This window comes from Mixophyes fleayi, chromosome 5, assembly GCF_038048845.1.
Source record: "Mixophyes fleayi isolate aMixFle1 chromosome 5, aMixFle1.hap1, whole genome shotgun sequence".
Lineage (NCBI taxonomy): Eukaryota > Metazoa > Chordata > Amphibia > Anura > Limnodynastidae > Mixophyes > Mixophyes fleayi.
In genome coordinates this window covers 214,009,385-214,030,898 of record NC_134406.1, presented here as the reverse complement: position 1 = coordinate 214,030,898, position 21,514 = coordinate 214,009,385, and positions in this window count along the sequence as shown.

Genomic DNA, 21,514 nt, shown 5'->3' with positions numbered 1-21,514 from the left:
TTCACAACTTCCCAGAAAGAGACTGGAAAAAACAAATAACTTGGAAAAGCAGATTCCCACTGTCTTATGTAAGATGGCAATTCGAACAAAACTATTACTCCCAGCATTACTACTAAAACCAATAAAGTCATAATAAAGCATTTAAATTATAAAATAATGATTTGTAGTTTTAATTTTTTGTTGAAAACCTAGATAATATTTACATTAAAGTTTATTGTACATAACTGCAATCAATGTGGGTGTGCTATAAACAGAGAAATAAATTGGTCTGCTAATTCAGGAAATGTGTTTTGCTGAGGACACATTTTCAATCATTTTTTTCTGCTGCATAAGTGCATCAATATTCTCAGTAAGATGTCATATGGCCAGTAATAGTGCCCAGCAAGGTGTAATATGGCCAGTAATAATGCTCAACAAGATGTCATATGGCCAGAAATAATACTCAACAAGATGTCATATGGCCAGTAATAATGCCCAGCAAGGTGTAATATGGCCAGTAATAATGCCCAGCAAGATGTCATATGGCCAGTAATAATGCCCAGCAAGGTGTAATATGGCCAGTAATAATGCCCAGCAAGATGTCATATGGCCAGTAATAATGCCCAGCAAGGTGTAATATGGCCAGTAATAATGCCCAGCAAGATGTCATATGGCCAGTAATAATGCCCAGCAAGATTTCATATGGCCAGTAATAGTGGCCAGCAAGGTGTAATATATCCAGTAATAATGCCCAGCAAGATGTCATATGGCCAGTAATAATGCCCAGCAAGATGTCATATGGCCAGTAATAATGCCCAGCAAGGTGTAATATGGCCAGTAATAATGCCTAGCAAGGTGTAATATGGCCAGTAATAAAGCCCAGTAATAATAAAAACAATGGCATGCCCCCCTATCCAGCCTATGCTGATAATAGCAAAACCGGGGGACAAAAAGCATGGGGTCCCCTTAATTTAAATTGTATTATTACCAGCACTAGACTTTGTCAGCACTATAGTAGAAAAACCTGTACCGTGGGGTCCTCCTGCCATAAGGACAAACCAGCCCAAGGCCGGTCAGCACAGGGCTGCATTCTCTAAGGAGATTGGGTCCGCAAAAAGTATGCGCTTCCCCCTTCAGGTTTATTCAGCCCCATGCTGACTATGGCTCTTCCCACACCCCTGGGGTGGTGGGTGTGGGGAAATATTAATTGTGGGGAACCACAAAGACAAAGCTACAGGGGGTGCAGCTGGGCTACATAGAGCAGGAGAGTGCTATTTTTCCTGTCTCAGTGAAGAGGGACTTAACCCATTGTTGGCTGCCACTAAGTTTCATTAAAGAAACGAGGTTAATGGTAAGCATAATCCTCTATTATTATAGAGGGCTATTGTAGTGCTGCCTGAGTCTATCTTATATTTCAGGGAAGCTGGGGACACAACATGTATTTAAGGGCTTATCGCCCCTTAATTTTAAATAGGAAAGTCAGACAGCCATGTAATGAATAATTTACTATGTTCATAAAATCCATGTCATATTTACCTTTGGCAGTTAAATGTAATAAACAATTATAGGAATTTACTACCATCAATTATGTTAATATAGGTGAAAAGAAGCCTGAATTCTAAGTTAATATTTTTTAAAAGCTTTTTTGGCAAACAATTCTATAATAAACCATAATACGTCAAATAAAGTCAGGAATTTTGAGGACTGATGATTTATGTCTTTATGTCTCAAAGGAATTAATAAAAAACTTAAGATTCTATCATTGCCTCGTCCAAATGATTCATACCATGGTCTGTAATTCAGATGTCATGGTGCTAGCTGTTCCCAGGAGAGAACAGCTTTGCTAGGGAAGCTATCAGAGACATTCCAAGTTCGGCCAAGTCACTAAGTCCTGAGAGGATCGGTCATGAGCTGCAAAACCGAAATCAATGGGTTGGAGAAGCTAAAATAGTGAGAAAGTAGAAGCTGGTAAGTTGGAGATGGTAGAATCATGAATTACAAAGCTGAAGTTGATAGGTTGCAGATGGTATAATACAGAGAGACAAAGCTGCAATCTATGAACAGTTAATCAAAATAAGACTCTTTGAAGCAAGTCTAGGTAGGAGTGAAAGATTTTTAAAAGCTGAATACAAGTAAAGTCTCTTAGTCTTAATTGACTTTATCTTTAGCAGAAGTGATGATTGCAGAAAATAATAAACAGTGCTACAGTTGTCAGTATTGAAGGTACTGTGTCACCTGTCATCTGTAGCTGGTTTTGTAATGGATCTTCACATCAGACATCTGAAAAATTCTACTCTTAGAAAGACTGGACACAAAGAAATGACTAGAATGTTAAGATATGGCAACAGAGTTCCAGTAAGAACATCTTGCTTGTAGGGAAAGGGGGCTTTTAAAGGCACAATCCTACCCACCACTCACACATGCGTCCATGCCCCCGCTTGTGAGGGGGCATGGACACTACATAAAGGGCAAAAGATACCCAACAAAGATTCTATACTAGATTTGCATGCGCATCTTAGATTTGCATGCATGAGTGTGCACAATATTACATTATTAACAATACTATGCACATGACAATGTGTGGAGCGCAGCCACGTGTGTGACGACATCATAATTCACAACATGCCTGCATGGCATGATGGTAATGCTGGGCTTGGCTTTTAATGCCAGAGCTTGTTATGATTGAAATACATTTTATCAAGTGGTTCAATAGTATCTAAATCCCGCATGAAATTCCATTGGCAAATGCAGGATTTCTAGAGTGGGGATTCTGTGCCATGCTGCCAGAGTGGCATGAACATCATTCAAGAGGCATGGTAATCATTTTAGGCAGTGGAAAGATGCTCTTCAACCATTCCATCCCGTTAAAATACACAGGCAATGTTGTGTGCTCTACTGTTAGGTGCACACAGTTCTCTTTTCACAAGTAGAACAGAGTGAAGCAAGACACACCTCCTAACTGTCCTTTCAGTCAGACCAAAGTTAGGACTAAGCGCGACAGTCACCCAAATTTGGGTCTTGCCCACCAATATCAAGATGGTTAGCAGACTGTCATGCTCTCTAATCATGTTCTTGTAGCATTCATTACCTGTAGATACTGGTGTCTTAATTTCAGTTGCTGCTTGTCTGGATCCTGGAATGTTAGGGCCCTGTTTGTGAAAATGATACTGTCACTCACCGGACCGTGAGTCCCTCTACGCTGGTGCGTGGCTCCCTAGTCTTCCTGCCGGCACCTGTCCTAAACCGCGGCCGTCCGCCATCCTGATGGACTGCGCATAATTGGTTGATCAGGCAACTCTCCCTATTTAAGGCACCTTTGCTCATTACCTCATTGCCTGACCTTGAGTCTCATTCCCTGTGAGTCTCTGAAGGTGTCTCCTGTGTTCTACTAGTGTCTTCAGTTTCCTGCTGATTCCCCGTGTTACTCATCGCTGGTTTCCATACCAGCTACAGTCTCCTGTGTTCTACTAGTGTCTTCAGTTTCTTGTGGATTCCCCGTGCTACTCATCACTGGTTTCCATACCCGTTACAGTCTCCTGTGTTCTACTAGTGTCTTCAGTCTCCTGTGGATTCCCTGCGCTACTCATCGCTGGCTTCCATACCTGCTACAGTCTCCTGCCTCCTGCCTGTATCCTCAGCTGGTCTCTGATTACCGCTTCTACTCACCTGTGGTTCCTATACCCGTTGCTTCCGTTCAGCGTCTCTGCAGTCCATGCATCTTCCTGTGGACAGACTGTTCTACTGAATAGCGGTATGCCTATTTGTTATTGACTTTCCACGTTTACTATGCATATCCGCTAGGACTAGCTTCTCCTCTCGGCAGCGGTATCCATACCCGCTATAGACTGTTATTGTTACGCTGCATATCTGTGCTGAGCAAGTCTCTCTACCCAGCAGAGTCACACATACCGTTATAGACTTTGCTGGATACACTGCATATCTGTTGGGATCAAGTTCCTCTGTGCTCTCAGTGTCTTCATCCTATTACCCGTTGTATGCCTCCACTCATCGGCACCTGTACACATCGTCACCTATTAAGCAGTGGTACAACTTGCTGTACGCAGACCACTGACTTCCCCGCTACCTACCTGCACCTGGACAAGTCTTCTCACCATAAGCAGTGGTACAACTTGCTGTACGCAGACCACTGACTTCCCTGCTACCTTCCTGCATCTGCTCACGTCCATCCTGATCTCCGTGTTCAAATCTGCCTTTCTACAACAGCAGCTAGTCGCTGACTCATTGACCAAGATAGCTGCAAGTCACTGACTTTCCTATTCTCTATTGGCATCCTCTCTCCATCTGCTGTGATATATGTTCCGCTAGTCACCCTGCTACCAGAGGACCGTTGTGTTAACTTCACCGCTCTGGTAAGCCCAGTCATCTGGTGAATTCCTGGGCAAGACTCCTAGTGCCCGTGACTGTAAGATCAGGCCATGACAGACCCAGGATCGGAACCAACAGCTAAAGAGATGCTACAGTATCTGGTCACCCGAATCGAACAACAAGATGTTCGCCAACAACAGTTGTTGCAATATTGTCAGGCTTTAGCCTCCCAAGGAATCCCTGAGCAAAATGTAGCAGCTACTGTTGATCCTCCAGTACCTCCATCTTCTTCCCCAATGCCATCCCAGGTGTCCATCGCTTCCACACTACACCTGCCTACTCCTTCTAAATATGATGGAGATCCTAAAACCTGTAGGGGCTTTCTTAATCAATGCTCCGTTCATTTTGAACTTCAACCTCATAACTTTTCTACTCATCGTTCCAAAGTGGCCTACCTCATCTCTTTGTTTTCCGGACAGGCTCTCGCATGGGCCTCCCCTCTGTGGGAGAGAAATGACCCTTTATTGCAAGATAGTGCCATGTTTATTTCTACGTTTCGAAGTATTTTTGATGAACCTGGTCGTGTTATCTCTGCAGCTTCCAGTATCCTCCGACTACGCCAAGGATCTCGGACTGTAGCTCAGTATGTCATTCAATTTCGGATACTTGCCTCTGAACTTCAGTGGAACACTGAGGCACTGATCGCCGCCTTCTGGCAGGGGCTTTCCGATAAGATTAAAGACGCACTGACCTCACAAGAATTATCTTCTTCCTTGGATGATTTGATTTCCCTTTGCCATCGTGTAGACATGAGGTTTCGTGAGAGAGATTCCTGCAAAGCGCCTCTTCGCTCAGTATCCCAAATTCGCCACTCTCCACCTCCAGTAGAACCAATGGAGGTAGGTTGCTCTAAACTAACATCAGAGGAGAGAGAACGAAGAGTGAAAAATAGATTCTGTATCTATTGCGCTGACTCTACTCACATGCTGAACTCATGTCCTAGGAAGTCGGGAAATGCCAGGCCCTAACCAGTTCTGGAGAGGTAAGGTTAGGGTCCCTGGAGTCCTCTCCATGTTCTACGAATGTGAAAGTTTGTGCTTTTGATGTCTCCGTTTCCTTTGCTACCAAATCCTTTGTATCCCAAGCACTTATAGATTCTGGAGCTGCTGGAAATTTTATCTCTAGTTCCCTAGTCAATCAATGGTCCCTACCAGTGATTTCTTTAAAGATTCCAATTGCTGTTACTGCTATTGATGGATCACGTATAGTTAATGGTCTCATTACTCAAAGTACGTCTCCACTGACTCTTCAAATTGGAGCCTTACACCAAGAAAAAAATTCTTTACTGATTCTTCCTGTTACTACCAGTCCCATCGTAGTAGGCCTTCCATGGCTCCAACTTCATTCCCCTCAGATTGACTAGAACACTTCTTAAGTCACTTCCTGGGGTCCCGAATGTCGTCATTGTTGTCTCTCTCAAGTTGTTCCACTCAAAATACAGCAGTCTTCCATTTCACCGTGTCCACCGGGCCTCTCTCCACAGTATGCTTCCTTCGCGGATGTGCTCGATAAGGTTCAGTCAGAACGCCTTCCTCCTCATCGGGCATGGGATTGTCCGATTGACTTACAACCTGGCAAGAGTCCTCCTAGGGGCCGTGTGTATCCACTTTCATTACCTGAGACTCAAGCAACATCTGAGTATATTAAGGAGAACCTCCAGCGAGGATTCATTCGACCTTCTACCTCTCCCGCTGGAGCGGGGTTCTTTTTCGTGAAGAAGAAAGATGGATCACTACGTCCCTGTATAGATTTTCGTGGACTCAATGCCATTACCACAAAAATCGGTATCCTATTCCGTTAATTACCGAGCTCTTCGATCGCATTAAGGGAGCCCGGATCTTTACCAAGTTGGATCTTTGAGGTGCCTATAATTTAATACGGATCAAGTCCGGAGACGAATGGAAGACAGCTTTTAACACCAGGGATGGCCATTATGAATATCTAGTTATGCCCTTCGCCCCCGCTGTCTTCCAGGGTTTTGTGAATGAGATCTTCCGGTACTTGCTGTATGTCTGTGTCGTCGTCTACCTGGACGACATATTAATTTTTTCCCAGGATCTGCCCACTCATCATCAACATGTGGTAGAGGTCCTTTCCAGACTTCGAAGAAATTCTTTATTTTGCAAATTAGAGAAATGTTCATTCGAGTTATCCCAGATTCCATTCCTGGGATATATTGTGTCCGGAGTTGGTCTCAAGATGGATCCAGAGAAGGTGAACGCTGTATTACGTTGGCCCCAGCCAACTACTCTCCGAGCAATCCAGCGTTTTTTAGGTTTTGCAAATTATTACAGACGCTTCATTCAAGGTTTTTCGTCCATTGCCTCTCCTATAGTGTCCCTGACCCGCAAGGGGGCTAACACTAAACAATGGTCCTCTGAGGCTCTTCAAGCTTTCCAGTCTCTCAAGGAGTCCTTCTCCTCCGCTCCTGTTCTTCGACAGCCTGACGTGACCCTTCCCTTCTTCCTAGAGGTAGACGCCTCTAATGTTGGCCTAGGGGCCATATTATCCCAAAGATCAGAGCAACAAAAATTCCATCCTTGTGCCTTCTACTCCCGAGGTCTTCTACCCGGGGAGAGGAATTATACCATCGGGGACAAGGAGTTGTTGGCCATAAAAGCAGCATTGGAGGAGTGGAGATATCTGCTGGAGGGAGCTCGTCATCCTGTAACCATTTTTACGGACCACAAAAACCTGTCATATTTACAGTCAGCCCAATGTTTGAATCCCCGTCAAGCAAGATGGTCTTTTTTCTTTTCCCGTTTTGAACTTATTATAACCTTCAAACCGGCTTCCAAGAATAAAAAAGCAGACGCCCTGTCTCGGGCATTCGTGACGTCCTCAGACATTGAAGATGGTCCTAACCATTCTATACTAGACCCCAAATGTGTGTCTCTGGCCACTTCGTCCACCAAGGTGCTACCATTTGGGAGAACCCTCGTGCCTCCATCTCTAAGGAGGAAAATTTAGTCTTGGTTTCATGCCTCACGTTTTTCTGGACATTCGGGTGAACGCAAGACCTTAGAAATCCTTTCTCGAAGCTACTGGTGGCCCTCTATGAGGAAGGATGTCAAAGACTTTGTGGCCACTTGTGAGCTATGTTCCCAGTTTAAAACTCCTCGCAGAACACCGGCGGGATTACTTCAACCACTACCCATTCCTTCCAAACCTTGGACCCATATTAGTATGGACTTTGTCACCGATCTTCCTCCGAGTAAAAAGTGTAATACCATCTGAGTAGTGGTAGATAGATTTTCGAAAATAGCACATTTCGTTCCTTTGACCGGTTTACATTCTTCATCTACTCTGGCTGATCATTTCATCAAAGAGATTTTCCGAATTCATGGATGTCCTTCTGAGATTGTTTCGGATAGAGGAGTGCAATTCATGTCCAGATTCTGGCGAGCCCTTTGTAAGACCTTGGGTATCCTCATCCTCCTACCATTCTCAATCAAACGGACAGACCGAGAGAGTCAACCAAGATCTTGAAACTTTCATAAGGATGTTCTCCTCAGCCAACCAAGATAACTGGGTAGATTTACTTCCATGGGCTGAATTCGCCCATAACAACATGTATCACGAGTCATCTTCAAGAAGTCCATTCTTTGTGGTTTACAGTCACCATCCGTCTTTCCCGGAATTTCCTGCCCTCCCTCCCACCCAAGTTCCTGCAGTGGAGACTGTTTGTCAGACCTTCAAGGATATCTGGTCTCAGGTTAAATCCTGTTTAAAGAAGACATCTGCCAGATACAAGTCTTTTGCGGATAAAAAGCGGCGGGCTATTCCACCACTTAAGATTGGAGACCGCGTATGGCTTTCTACCAAAAATATTCGCTAGAAGGTTCCATCTATGAAGTTCGCTCCTCGTTTCATTGGTCCATATAGGATCACTCAAGTGATAAATCCAGTCTGTTTCAAACTTCTACTACCTAAGAACCTTCGTATCTCCAACGCCTTCCATGTGTCATTACTCAAGCCTCTTATCATCAACCGTTTCTCTGTTCCTCCTTCAGCACCTCGGCCAGTTCAAGTTCAAGAGGAGGAGTTTGAGATCACTCATATATTAGATGCAAAAATTTTGCGAGGAGTTCTTAGTTTCCTTGTACATTGGAAGGGCTTTGGCCCAGAGGAGCGTTCGTGGATCCGGGCAGATGATCTCAACGCCCCAGCTCTTCTGAAGAAATTCTATTCCAAGAATCCGGGCAAACCCGGCTCCATGTGTTCTGTGCCCACCTTTAAAAAGGGGGTACTGTCACTCACCGGACCGTGAGTGCCTCTACGCTGGTGCGTGGCTCCCTAGCTTTCCTGCCGGCACCTGTCCTAAACCGCGGCCGTCCGCCATCCTGATGGACTGCACATGCGCAGCACCCAAGAACTCTTGTGACCTTTGCTTTTAATCTAATTGGTTGATCAGGCAACTCTCCCTATTTAAGGCACCTGTGCTCATTACCTCATTGCCTGATCTTGAGTCTCATTCCCTGTGAGTCTCTGAAGGTGTCTCCTGTGTTCTACTAGTGTCTTCAGTTTCCTGCTGATTCCCCGTGTTACTCATCGCTGGTTTCCATACCCGCTACAGTCTCCTGTGTTCTACTAGTGTCTTCAGTTTCTTGTGGATTCCCCGTGCTACTCATCGCTGGTTTCCATACCCGTTACAGTCTCCTGTGTTCTACTAGTGTCTTCAGTCTCCTGTGGATTCCCTGCGCTACTCATCGCTGGCTTCCATACATGCTACAGTCTCCTGCCTCCTGCCTGTGTCCTCAGCTGGTCTCTGATTACCGCTTCTACTCACCTGTGGTTCCTATACCCGTTGCTGCCGTTCAGCGTCTCTGCAGTCCCTGCATCTTCCTGTGGACAAACTGTTCTGCTGAATAGCGGTATGCCTATTTGTTATTGACTTTCCACATTTACTATGCATATCCGCTAGGACTAGCTTCTCCTCTCGGCAGCGGTATCCATACCCGCTATAGACTGTTATTGTTACGCTGCATATCTGTGCTGAGCAAGTCTCTCTACCCAGCAGAGTCACACATACCGTTATAGACTTTGCTGGATACACTGCATATCTGTTGGGATCAAGTTCCTCTGTGCTCTCAGTGTCTTCTTCCTATTACCCGTTGTATGCCTCCACTCATCGGCACCTGTACACATCGTCACCTATTAAGCAGTGGTACAACTTGCTGTACGCAGACCACTGACTTCCCCGCTACCTACCTGCACCTGGACAAGTCTTCTCACCATAAGCAGTGGTACAACTTGCTGTACGCAGACCACTGACTTCCCCGCTACCTACCTGCACCTGTACAAGTCTTCTCACCATAAGCAGTGGTACAACTTGCTGTACGCAGACCACTGACTTCCCCGCTACCTACCTGCACCTGGACAAGTCTTCTCACCATAAGCAGTGGTACAACTTGCTGTACGCAGACCACTGACTTCCCTGCTACCTTCCTGCATCTGCTCACGTCCATCCTGATCTCCGTGTTCAAATCTGCCTTTCTACAACAGCAGCTAGTCGCTGACTCATTGACCAAGATAGCTGCAAGTCACTGACTTTCCTATTCTCTATTGGCATCCTCTCTCCATCTGCTGTGATATATGTTCCGCTAGTCACCCTGCTACCAGAGGACCGTTGTGTTAACTTCACCGCTCTGGTAAGCCCAGTCATCTGGTGAATTCCTGGGCAAGACTCCTACTGCCCGTGACAGATACATACATGAAGTAAGTACAGCCTAACAATGTGTACACTTTAGGCCTCCCTCCCCCAAACCAGCCCTAACGCTAAATTAATAATACTCACGTTTAATACATTTCCCCACAAACTACCCCGCCATTAAAAACTGACTTTTAAAGCACCCAAGCATTAAGTAGATAGTCCCATAACCCCACAATAAATTAATAGATACTACCATGACCCCACTACTAAGAATCTCCGACCATCAAATATTGCCGCCACCAATAAATGAATATGATAGAGGGTTGGCTGCAAAATTGGCATCATTTACACTAAAAAAGTTATACACATTTTAAGATACATGCATGTAGCATATGTGCCCAGTTTACGACAAGCTCACTTCACAGACATTACATTGTTTTATGTGCAACAAATGCATTTGCTATTAGGCATCAGTAAAAATTGTCTAATACAGCAGAAACAACTCCCCGTCTCTTGTACAAAGCACACACAAAAAAGTTTTGTTTAGACATGCTCACAAAAACATAATATATGATAAAGTGATGAAGAAAGCATTAAACAGACAATCACAAGTGCTTCACTAGTTCCGGAGACTGTCATCAGACTAGATCATCATCTTCATCATCTTCATCATCTTCACTATTTGCACCATCATCCTCAAATAATATGGTTTCTATAGTTGACTTCTGCTAAGCCAGATCCAAACTGTTTGAACCACATAAGTCCAAACATTTTCCATACTTCACTTTTAAAAACAGCCAACATTATTGAGTTATCAGTTAAGAATTTAAATCCTCCGCTAGTTCTAGCATTGAGTCACTCAGAATAAGAGGACATTGTCATCTTTGAGGATCTGTGTCTCTGATAGGTCCTGTTTGTGAATACCTGGATGCTTTTATTGGAGGATTACTAGATATTTACCTCTGCCTGTTGATTCTGGATGCTAAGTTGATACTTCTAAAGCCTGCTTGTCGCTGATCCTGGCCTAATCCTAACCTTGTCTATTAGTTCTCTGTATTGGGACTTTGGTTTATCCTGTCTGGTATGCTGTATTCCTTCGTTATACCATCTGATGCGTTCTCAAGTTCTGGTGGCAACTAGCAAGAATTTATCACTTAAAGGGAAAGGGAGCTGTTCTAAGTGAAAAGCACAGAAAGATGGTAACTAGTGTCTGTTAGCAGGAAGTGGGTCCAGACATGACACAGAGTACTTGGGGCTTTTATATCAGGCAAAATATCAACAAATAAGATAGGAAGTTAAATAGCAGTACAGGGAAGAAATCCATTACCCAAGGGCCTGGTATACGTTGATGTAACTGTTGATGTTATACCATATATTGACGTTGCTTTGTGTTCATCAAGTATAATGAGTACTTTTAGAAACATTCATTATTACACTAATGTCCTCAGTGTACATTACTGAGACTTACCTTTCCTTCGCTAATGATAAAAAATAATGAGTGCAGTGACATGGGCAGTCATTAATAATAGCACAATGTGGGAGTTTGTAGATCATTTCTAAATTGTCTTCCATAATAAAAAAAAAGGGAAAAGAAACGCTTGATTATGTTAAATAGTGTCGCTGCTTCAAATTAATTAACATATATACAACTTGCTCAGTAAAACATTGGAGAGTATTTATGCAATAAGAGAAAGACATTTGGTGTGATAAAGAGGCCTTCTAAAAACTTTAATAATAGTGAAATCAGTTTAAAACTATAGTGTATGTAACAAGGATGAAGCACGAATATTCTACAGAAATAAAATATTACCATGGAAACCAAACTGAAAAACCCAAGATGTTTAGGGACTATGGTGCCAAAATAAATCCAGCAATGTGGATATATACAATGGTCAGTAGAGGGTAAAAGTCGAGGTTGTTAAGTTACTTATGTACAACAAATACAGCCCAAACCCTGTGTAACATCCACATACATTATTTTCCATGTAGAGATTATAATGCCTTAGAGACAACAATTGGCCGCACCAACACGACTGATCCTCTTGAGAGCTGGTGAAACCACTAAAGATTTTCTATGAGGCATCATTTACAAATGAGAAAAAAAGTGAGTATACATATTTTGTTTTACCTCACAACACATGCACTTATTTGTGGTCATGGTCCATTAGAGCAGACACTTAACAGGACATTTGGGGCCTGAGTCATTAAGGAGATTAAAGCATAAAAAAGAAGTAAATGTTCTCCGGGACAAACCATGTTACAATACAAGGGGTGCAAATTAGTTTATTATTTTTTATATATAAGTTAAATACTGGCTGTTTTTTCATGTAGCATGATAGCTTTATTTTTGCACTGAAATTTAAAGTTGGTCTAGGACATGCCCTATCCCAACTACAAATCTGTCGCCACATTTTAAATTTACCTCCCCCTCCAATTCAACATGGTTTTGCCCAGGTGCACAGTTACTCCTTTTATATGCTTTGCTCTCCTTAATGACTCAAGCCCTTGATGTTTGTCCATGACTGAAATGTACGTCTGGAAAAATTAAAAACATCACATCAAAGTACTGTCTTTTATGACATTTACACCTCCCCATCCATTAATTTACATTATTTTATATGACAGTGTTAGCGCATCAATGATGCCTTTGTTTTCAATTGCTGCCCAGATGTTTACATCACCCATGGCAAATATTCGCACATTTTGCAAAACACACAATCTTGCATGTGCATGCATGTGTAATGTTATCTTACTAACAGAAATTGCAATATTCTTTTACTAAATATTACAAGTTTGTAATAGAAGGGGGTTGCAGATTGCAACATTTGCAGTGCAGGCTTTGGCTAAGTGCTTGTATGCATCGTCAGAAGTTTGAATGAGAAAGCCGGACTGAGCCAGGATTTTCCATTTCTCAACAGTGAAAGGATTATAACATATATGCCAAAAGTCCATTTTCCATCTGTCGTAAGGGGTGAGGATCTACCAGAAAGAGACTTGGAAAATGACTATTGTTTAAAAAAATGTATGGTGTAGTTTGTTGCAATTGTACAATCAGGAAGGTTGGTGTAAACAGACAGAATAAATGGATAGATAGATGATATGGATGAAATTTTTTTTTTCTGGAAACCCTTTGTCCAGAAAACAATAAATCCTTACTGCTACTCAGTAATAATATCGCACAAACAGTGCTTCATTAAACCCCATACTATATGTGTATATTCAGGTATATAAATGTGTATACTTATGCTCTACTGTAGTGGTAATATTAATAAATGTGAAAGTCACACTTTCCTTATAAGATGTATTGAAATACAAATGCCCACACTTCTGTCATTTACAGCTTTATAAAACCAATGAGAATCTTCTTTCCTGCAGTAGTTCAACAGAATATTACAAATAAGTAGCCAACCACAACTTGACATAATATAGCAAAGTGCTAATAAATGAACTATTATCAGATGGAGGAATCAATGTGCAAACATCAGAAATGGCTAGATATTGACAGCTAAATGTCTGGAAACTCTGTGCCCTGTTGCCTGCCTTAGCTTAGCAGTAGATCCCAAACTCTCTCACCTTTAGAGTCTCCATAATTTTTTGAAGGCACCCCTAAGCCAAAATAATTACCAAGTAGTCCCCCACTTTGCTTACCATTGACCTTGGCAGCAGCACCCCTGTGAGATCACTGCAGTACCCCAGAGAGCCACGACACCCAATTTGGGAACCACAGGCTTAGTGGCATAAGAGGGAAGTGGTTAGCAAACAGCCCCATGTCTGTTGAGGTGAGGCACAACATGTGGGTAAGAGTTACAAGAGGTAGCAGAGGGAAGAAGAAGCAGGCCAGTTCTGAACTGAGTAATCCCAGCATATTTGCCAGATTGGATGAAGATTCTGTGGAAGGCAGTTCAGAATTGGTAGAGTTAGTTGAGACTGCTTCCACTAGTAACCAGGAGAACGCTCTCTCCAGCATATAGGGGACCAAAGTTACTCAGGCACCTAGATAGATTGTTGTGGAAGGGGATTCCATCATTAAGAAGAAAGATAGGTCAATCTGTTACCGGGACTGTGCATGCCAAACAGTGAGTTGTCTCCCGGGTGCTCGGGATCGACATTTTGCGGATCAGGTGGACAGATTGTTAGGAGGGGCTGGGAATGACCTGGCAGTTTTGGTTCATGTTGGTACCAATGATTGAGTTAGAGGAAGATGGGGTGTCCTAAAGAATGATTTCAGAGACCTGGGTTGCAAACTTAAAGCAAGGATCACCAAGGAAGTATTTTCAGAAACACTACCTGTGCCACACACTAGTCCAGGGAGGCAGTGGGAGATTAGGGAGGGTTATGCGTGGCTAAGAAATCAACTAAGATTTTAAACTTTAAAAAGACAAATTTTATTACGCTAAAGAAGTCTATAAAGTGCATAGACTGGAACACAGTTTTTGAAGAAAAAATACAGAAGAGCTATCTTTAAAAATGTTGTTGGAAACATACAAGTATAAGTTCATTCCTGTAGAAAACAAATGTAAAAGAATTAAGTCTAAACCAATGTGGCTAAATAAAAAGGTAAGGGAAGAAATGGAAAGAAACAGGAGTGCATTTAAACTGCTTAAGTCTGAAGAGACTGAGGAATCCTCCCGTATCTACAAGGAATGTAATAAAACATGCAAAAAGGAAATTAGATTGGCTAAATTAGAAAATGAAAAACAAGTTGCAAAAGAAAGTAAGGAGAAACCCTAAAAGTTTTTTAAGTTTATAAATGGCAAAAGGATTTAAAAAGACAATATAGAACTCCTTAGAAGTGAGATGGGTGGATTAAGGACAATAAGGAAAAACCAGAGGTTTTAAACAATTTCTATTATTCCGTATTTACTAGAGAGGAACAAATGGTTGGAATAATATATAAAAATGAAAATGCAACTGTACCATTAAATAATTGTCACGATAATGACACTATGGATGCCACTAACTGGTATTGGTGCAATTAAACAAGGTTGGAGCGCAGTACACAGGGAGGATCCAGGAGAATTGTCAGGGACGAGCCAGAAGTCAGAATCCAGATTAGATGCAGTACCAAAGTGCAGTACAAGAGAATGGTCAGGAACAAGCCAAGAGTCAGAAACCAGGTAACAACTACAGAAACAGGGAAACAGGACACAGAAAACTGGAACGCTGGAGCTGGTGAACCAATATTCTGGCACCAGCACTAGGTAAGGAGGGTCTTTATATACATGAGAATACACTCTGATTGGTGGCCAGTGATTTCGGCGGTCAGATGCACCTGACTGCTGACAGAACCAAAGAAAAGTGTCCTGTTACCTAGCAACGGGACGCGATCCCAATGCGCATGCGGGAGCAGCGTGAGAGCCGAACTCAGAAGTGCATCCCGTTGCTAGGCAAAAGGACCGTGATAGCTGAAGGTGTCCATCCCCAGCAATTATAGACAGTGCGGGGACGTCGCCTGACAATAATACTTGGTTGACTATGGAAGAAGTCCAAAATATATTGTAATAAAAATAAAGATAAGTAAAGCTCCAGGTCCAGATAGCATACACCCAAAGGTTCTTATTGAGTTAAACCCAGAAATAGCTGGACCGCTATTTTAAATTTTCATGGATTCCATTTCATCAGGCTCAGTACCAAGGGATTGGCGAATAGCAGATGTGGTGCTATTGTTTAAAAAAAGGAATCACAACCAGGGAATTATAGACCTGTAAGCCCAAAATCAAGAGTGGGAAAACTATTTAAGTGATAGTATTCAGGATTATTTGTTGCACAATAAGATTATTAGTGGAAATCAGCAGGGATAAATCATGTGAAACTGATTTAATTATTTTTTACACGGATGTTAGTGGGAACTTAGACCATGGTAGTACAGTAGATACAGTAGACGTGGTCTACTGATTTTGCAAAGGCCTTTGATACAGTACCACACAAGAGGATGGTTTACAAAATAAGGGAAGTGGGTCTAGGAAACAACATTGGGTCAAAAACTGGCTGGAGAATAGAGAGTAGAGAGTTGTGATAAATGGAACATTTCCTAATTGGTCAAAAATTTGAAGTGGTGTACTTCAAGGTTCCATGCTGGGGCCACTCCTTTTTAATATATTAGTGACCTTGGTAATAATTTAGAAAGCAAAGTTTCAATTTTTGCAGATGACACTAAACTTTGTTAGGTAATAAAATCAGAACAGGATGTAGTTTCTCTCTACAGAGGGACTTGAATAAACTTGAGGACTGGGCGGCCAAATGGAAGATGAAGTTTAACATAAATGTTAAACTAAATGTAAGGTTATGCATTTAGGGATTAAAAACAAGTATGCAATCTATACATTAAATGAGATACATTCATGGGAATCTATAATGGAAAAGGATTTGGGAGTGCTCATAGACAGTCACAGACTTAGCAATAGTGCTCAATGTCAAGTAGCAGCTGCAAGGGCCAAAAAATTATTGGCATGCATAAAAAGGGGCATAGGTGCAAGGGAAAACAGTATAATTTTGGCTCTATATAAATCGTTAGTAAGACCTTATCTTGGATACCGAGTAAGGTGCTGGGCATCACTCTCTAAAAAATCATTTTGGAACTAGAAAGAGAAGGGAAACAAAATTGATAAATGGTATGGAGTTATTAAGTTATGAGGAAAGGTTAGCCAGTTTAGGCATGTTTACTTTAGAAAAGAGGCGTCTAAGAGGGGATATGATTGCTATGTACAAATAAATTAAGGGTCAATACAGAGAACTTTCATTGGAACTTTTTACCCTTAGGACTGTACACAGGACATGCAGTCACCCCCTAAGGTTAGAGGAGAGGAAGTTTCACAACCAGCAACGGAAGGAGCTCTTTTCAGTAAGGGCAATCGAGATAGGAAATTCACTGCTAGGGAAGGTTGTGATGACAGATTCAATTGATATGTTTAAGAAAGGATTAGACACATTTTTAGCGGAAAATGTATCCAGGGTTATGACCATTAATAAAAATAAAGGAAAGTAGTGGATCCAGGGAGAAATAGGACTGCAACATTGGGACAGTAGGGATTTTTTTTTATTTTACCGATTTAAACAGATTGGCAGTTGCTTCATCTGGATCAATTTCAAATATAAGAGAGGGATCTCCTATGATCCAAAATAGGATGAACATGATGGACTGGTGTCTTTTTTCAACTTCATCAACTATGTTACTATGTAACTATGTTACATAAGTATAGGTTAGGTCAAGAAGTGTAAGATAAATAAAGAGATGAGAATGACAAAGATTCAGGACTGCAGGAAAAGTCTTATTTCAAAATGTGCCCATAATGAGAGCTTTGAAATATAGTATTCACATATCCATTCACTGTCATGCAAGTGGATTAGCAGACAGAATTATTTTCCAGTAACTAGGATCTAATAAAAACGGAAAACAAATGATTTTTGTCTTAGAAATGATGTTCTGTATGTGGCCATGAGTGCCTACTTTCTCCAGGCAAAGCTCATAGAGTTAGAAGTTCAAAAACTCTACAGTTGAAGTATGAGCCTTTTGTATTACCTTTCTATGATTCCATCAATAAAAAGCCTCTGTAAATTCAAATGTGTCATTAATTCATGGCAAAAAAAGAGACATGCGCTCATGACATGTGTCATTTGTGTAAAAGTTGTTATCGCCAGCTACTGAACTCACCGTGAGGCCGTTGAATTCTTCCTTGTTCATAGATAAAGTCATGGATAAAGTCTTTATCCATGACTTGTTTGTGGTGACAAGCTAATCAACTCAACTATCTTTGAGGCAGTTGCGGAACTACCATTGTTGCGGCAGATGCCTTGCATTAGGGCTCGTGGATATAATGGGGCATGGCAGATGCAGAGAGTAAGTGGCCCCGGTTCCCTCCTCCCCGCCTCCCTGCACCCAGGCCCACAGCATGCTAGTTCCGCCTCTGCTTTGGGTACAACCTTTTTGATTCTGGTGACACCATACTACATAATACCCAAAACTATATTTATAATGTTATGGTTATGATATTCCTCAACCACCATCTTAATTTCCCTAGATTACCCTATTACCATCCTCTACACTGCTAACGCAAGACATCAACCCTCTGACCAACATTGCAACACACACAGCCCACTCAATACTTTTACCTTTGCATTCTAGCTGGTCCATTGTGCAATATGATGTAGCACATGCTCTTGTGTTTCTAACTCCCATTGTCCTATAGATTGTAAGCTTGCGAGCAGGGTTCTCTTACCTTTCTGTCTGTATGTATTACCCAGTATTGTCTTATCAATGTTTGTTCCCAATTGTAAAGTGCTACGGAATTTGCTGGCGCTATATAAATAAATGATGATGATGATGATGATGATAATGTTCATGGTTTCAGGTATTCGGATACATTTCTAAAGTCAGATTTTTAAACTTGTTTCATATTTGCTAGAGGGGTTTATTTAGTATACAGTATTTTAGTATTATTCGATTTGAAATTGTTTCATGACACTTTTTATTTCTAATTGCTACCATGTATCAATGCATACCCCAGGCATGAGATACTGTTTGTGACAGGTTGTTAAATAGATGACTCTGACAAAAAGGGACAACAAAAACCTAGATCTACTTTGAACCAGAGGGCAAGGCTGGCATCACTGTTCTTTCTGAATGACCAGCTCAGTGGGGAAAGCCACTCCACCCACAGCAAAGACATTTACTCCGCCCACCAGTCAAGTGATGGTGTGACCTCATGTCACACTCATTTTCCTGCCGCTGCTGTATGTTGAGTTGAGGAGTCCTCTGCAATTAATCTGTATGTGACAGGCAGTCTGTGTTTTCCATCAGATCTCATCAGTGACAGTCTAAAGTACTGTGTGAGTTTGAATGGATATGTGTAAACGTTTGAGGGACTGAAAGTTGGGATGTCTGATGTAATGGCATTTGGGGAGCGCTTGTGGACACTTAAGAGGCATGTGGGTAGATCTGTGGGGCATGTAGGGTGCCATGGAGCGCAGGTTGTAGTGAGTTGCCATGGTGTAGTTGTTTGGAGGTAGTCCATGAGTGTAGCTTTGGTGAGGTCTTGGTCCATAGAACTGGATAGTTCCATGTGCGCTGAGCTAAAGGTAAGTGGGTAAAGCATGTTAGTAGAGATGGATATTTGGAGGGTTCAGACAGCCAGGGTGAATGGTTGGGAAGGTAGACATGTAGTCGAGGAAGGATCCAGGGAGTAGAGGATGGATACAGGAGATGATATGTACAGGAGAGATAGTAGAAGGGGAAAAAGAGGGGTAGCTATGGTAGAGGGAGGTAAGTATATAAGGTGAGGTGGAAGGACAACGACTGGAGGGTTAGAAACAACTTGGAGGTAGCACAAGAAAAAATAAACAGTGCGCCTCCCACATATGCTTTTCCTGGGAGAACAGGTGGGGATAAATACTCACTTGATTTAAGAAAACTCATTAAAAACAATGATACTTTCAATAAATAAATAAAACCCCATGTCCTTTCCTTGTGAGAGATTTAGTTTACTATACACTATACAGACAAAAGTATTTGGACTCTTGACCATTACACCAACAGGGACTGTAATGACATTGTATTCAAATGCATATACTTAGCGTATGGAGTTGGTCCCCCTTTTGCAGCGATAACAGCTTCACCTCTTCTTGGAAGGCTTTCCAAAAGATGTTGGAGTGTTTCTGTGGGAATTTGTGCCCATTCATTCTGTAAAGCATTTATAAGGGCAGGCACTGATGTTGGACAAGAAGGCCTTGCTTGCAATTTCCATTCCAGTTCATCCCAAAGGTGTTCGATGTGGTTGAGGTCAGAGCCCTGTGCGGGCCAGTCAAGTTCTTCCACACCAAACTCATCAAACCATGTCTTTGTAGCTCTTGCTTTGTGCACTATTCATGTTGGAATAGATAAACGTCTTCCCTAAACTGTTGCCACAAATTTGGAAGCATAGATTTGTCCAAAATGACTTGATATGCTGAAGCATTTAGATTGCCCTTCACTGGAGATAAGGGACATAGTCCAAACCCTGAAAAACAGCCCCATACCATTATCCCTCCTCTACCAAATTTCACAGTTGGCATAACGCAGTCAGGCAGATAACATTCTCCCGGCATCCGCCAAACCCAGACTCGCCCATCTGGCTGCCAAACAGAGAAGCGTGATTCGTCACTCCACAGACCAGTGTCAGTATGCTTTACACCACTCTATCCGACACTTGGCATTGGTCTGGGTGATGTGAGGCTTGCATGCAGCTGCTCCGCCATGGAAACCCATTCCGTTAAGCTCCCTCCACACAGCTTTTGTGCTTATATTAATGCCAGTGGAAGTTCGGAATCTTTCCGCTATGGAATCAGCAGAGTGTTGGTGACTTTTACGCACCATGGGCCTTAGCAGTCATTGACCCCGCTCTGTGATTTTATGTGATCTTCCACTGCAAGGCTGAGTTGCTGTTGTTCCTAAACGCTTCCACTTTCTAATAATATCACTTACAGTTGATCGTGGAGTAGTCAGCAGGGATGAAATTCCATGAACCATCTTATTGCAAAGGTAGCATTCTATCGCAGTGCCACGGTTGAAGTCACTGAGCTCTTCAGAATGACCCATTTTGTATCACAAATGTTTGCAAATGGAGACTATATGGCTAGGTGCTTGATTTTATACACCTCTGGCAACGAGTCTTATTGAAACACCTCAATTAAATAATTAACAGGTTTTGCCAAATGTTTTTGTCCATATAGTGTATGTTTATAGCATCATATTGTTAATTGGGCAAAGGAATTAAAAATGTCTCCATAGATCGCATTAAAACCTACTTACATTAGCGGTGTAGCCAAAATGACACAACATTCCCTACTGTTTTCTCAAGAATTACAGGAGTTTTGTGTGACAGTTTATAAAGAACAAAACTAGGCTTAAAATCTGGAGCCACATAATAAATTGTTTTCACATGATAATAAAGGCATCTTACATATTGCATTGGCAGCAAGTATGACTGAGTACTTCTTCATAGAGTTGTCATTGAAATTAAATTCACTAAATAATAAGGTCCAGAGTACTTTACAACTAGTCTTCATTTATGTCCCTTGGCCACACTTACATTTCATGGCTTGATGGTTTTTTCCCAGTCTTTCTCTTATTATGTGGATGGGGGAGGGTAAATATCTGTTCTCTTGGGTAAAGACATAGGCTACACATTATGCTTCACTGCAGATTTTGTCAGCTTTCTGCTATAATTTAATTAACAATTCTCTTTTTTTATCAAGCCTTATGAATAACATAATAAAGGCTTGGGTTACAGGAATAGTTGAACACAGAAAAGGTAAGGACACAGGTACATTAGTAGAGCAATTCACTTAGAAGCATTACCTATAAAATTCAGATATTCAGTGCTAAATGTCTTTAGGGGATATTTCAAACTTATGCGGAGGGTTTTCCCATGTCAAGCATGATTTGTTCCATGACCAATGTTGTCAAAGTTAAATGGCACCAATCCATCTAATTTACAACAGAGTCATTTTATAGGACTTCTA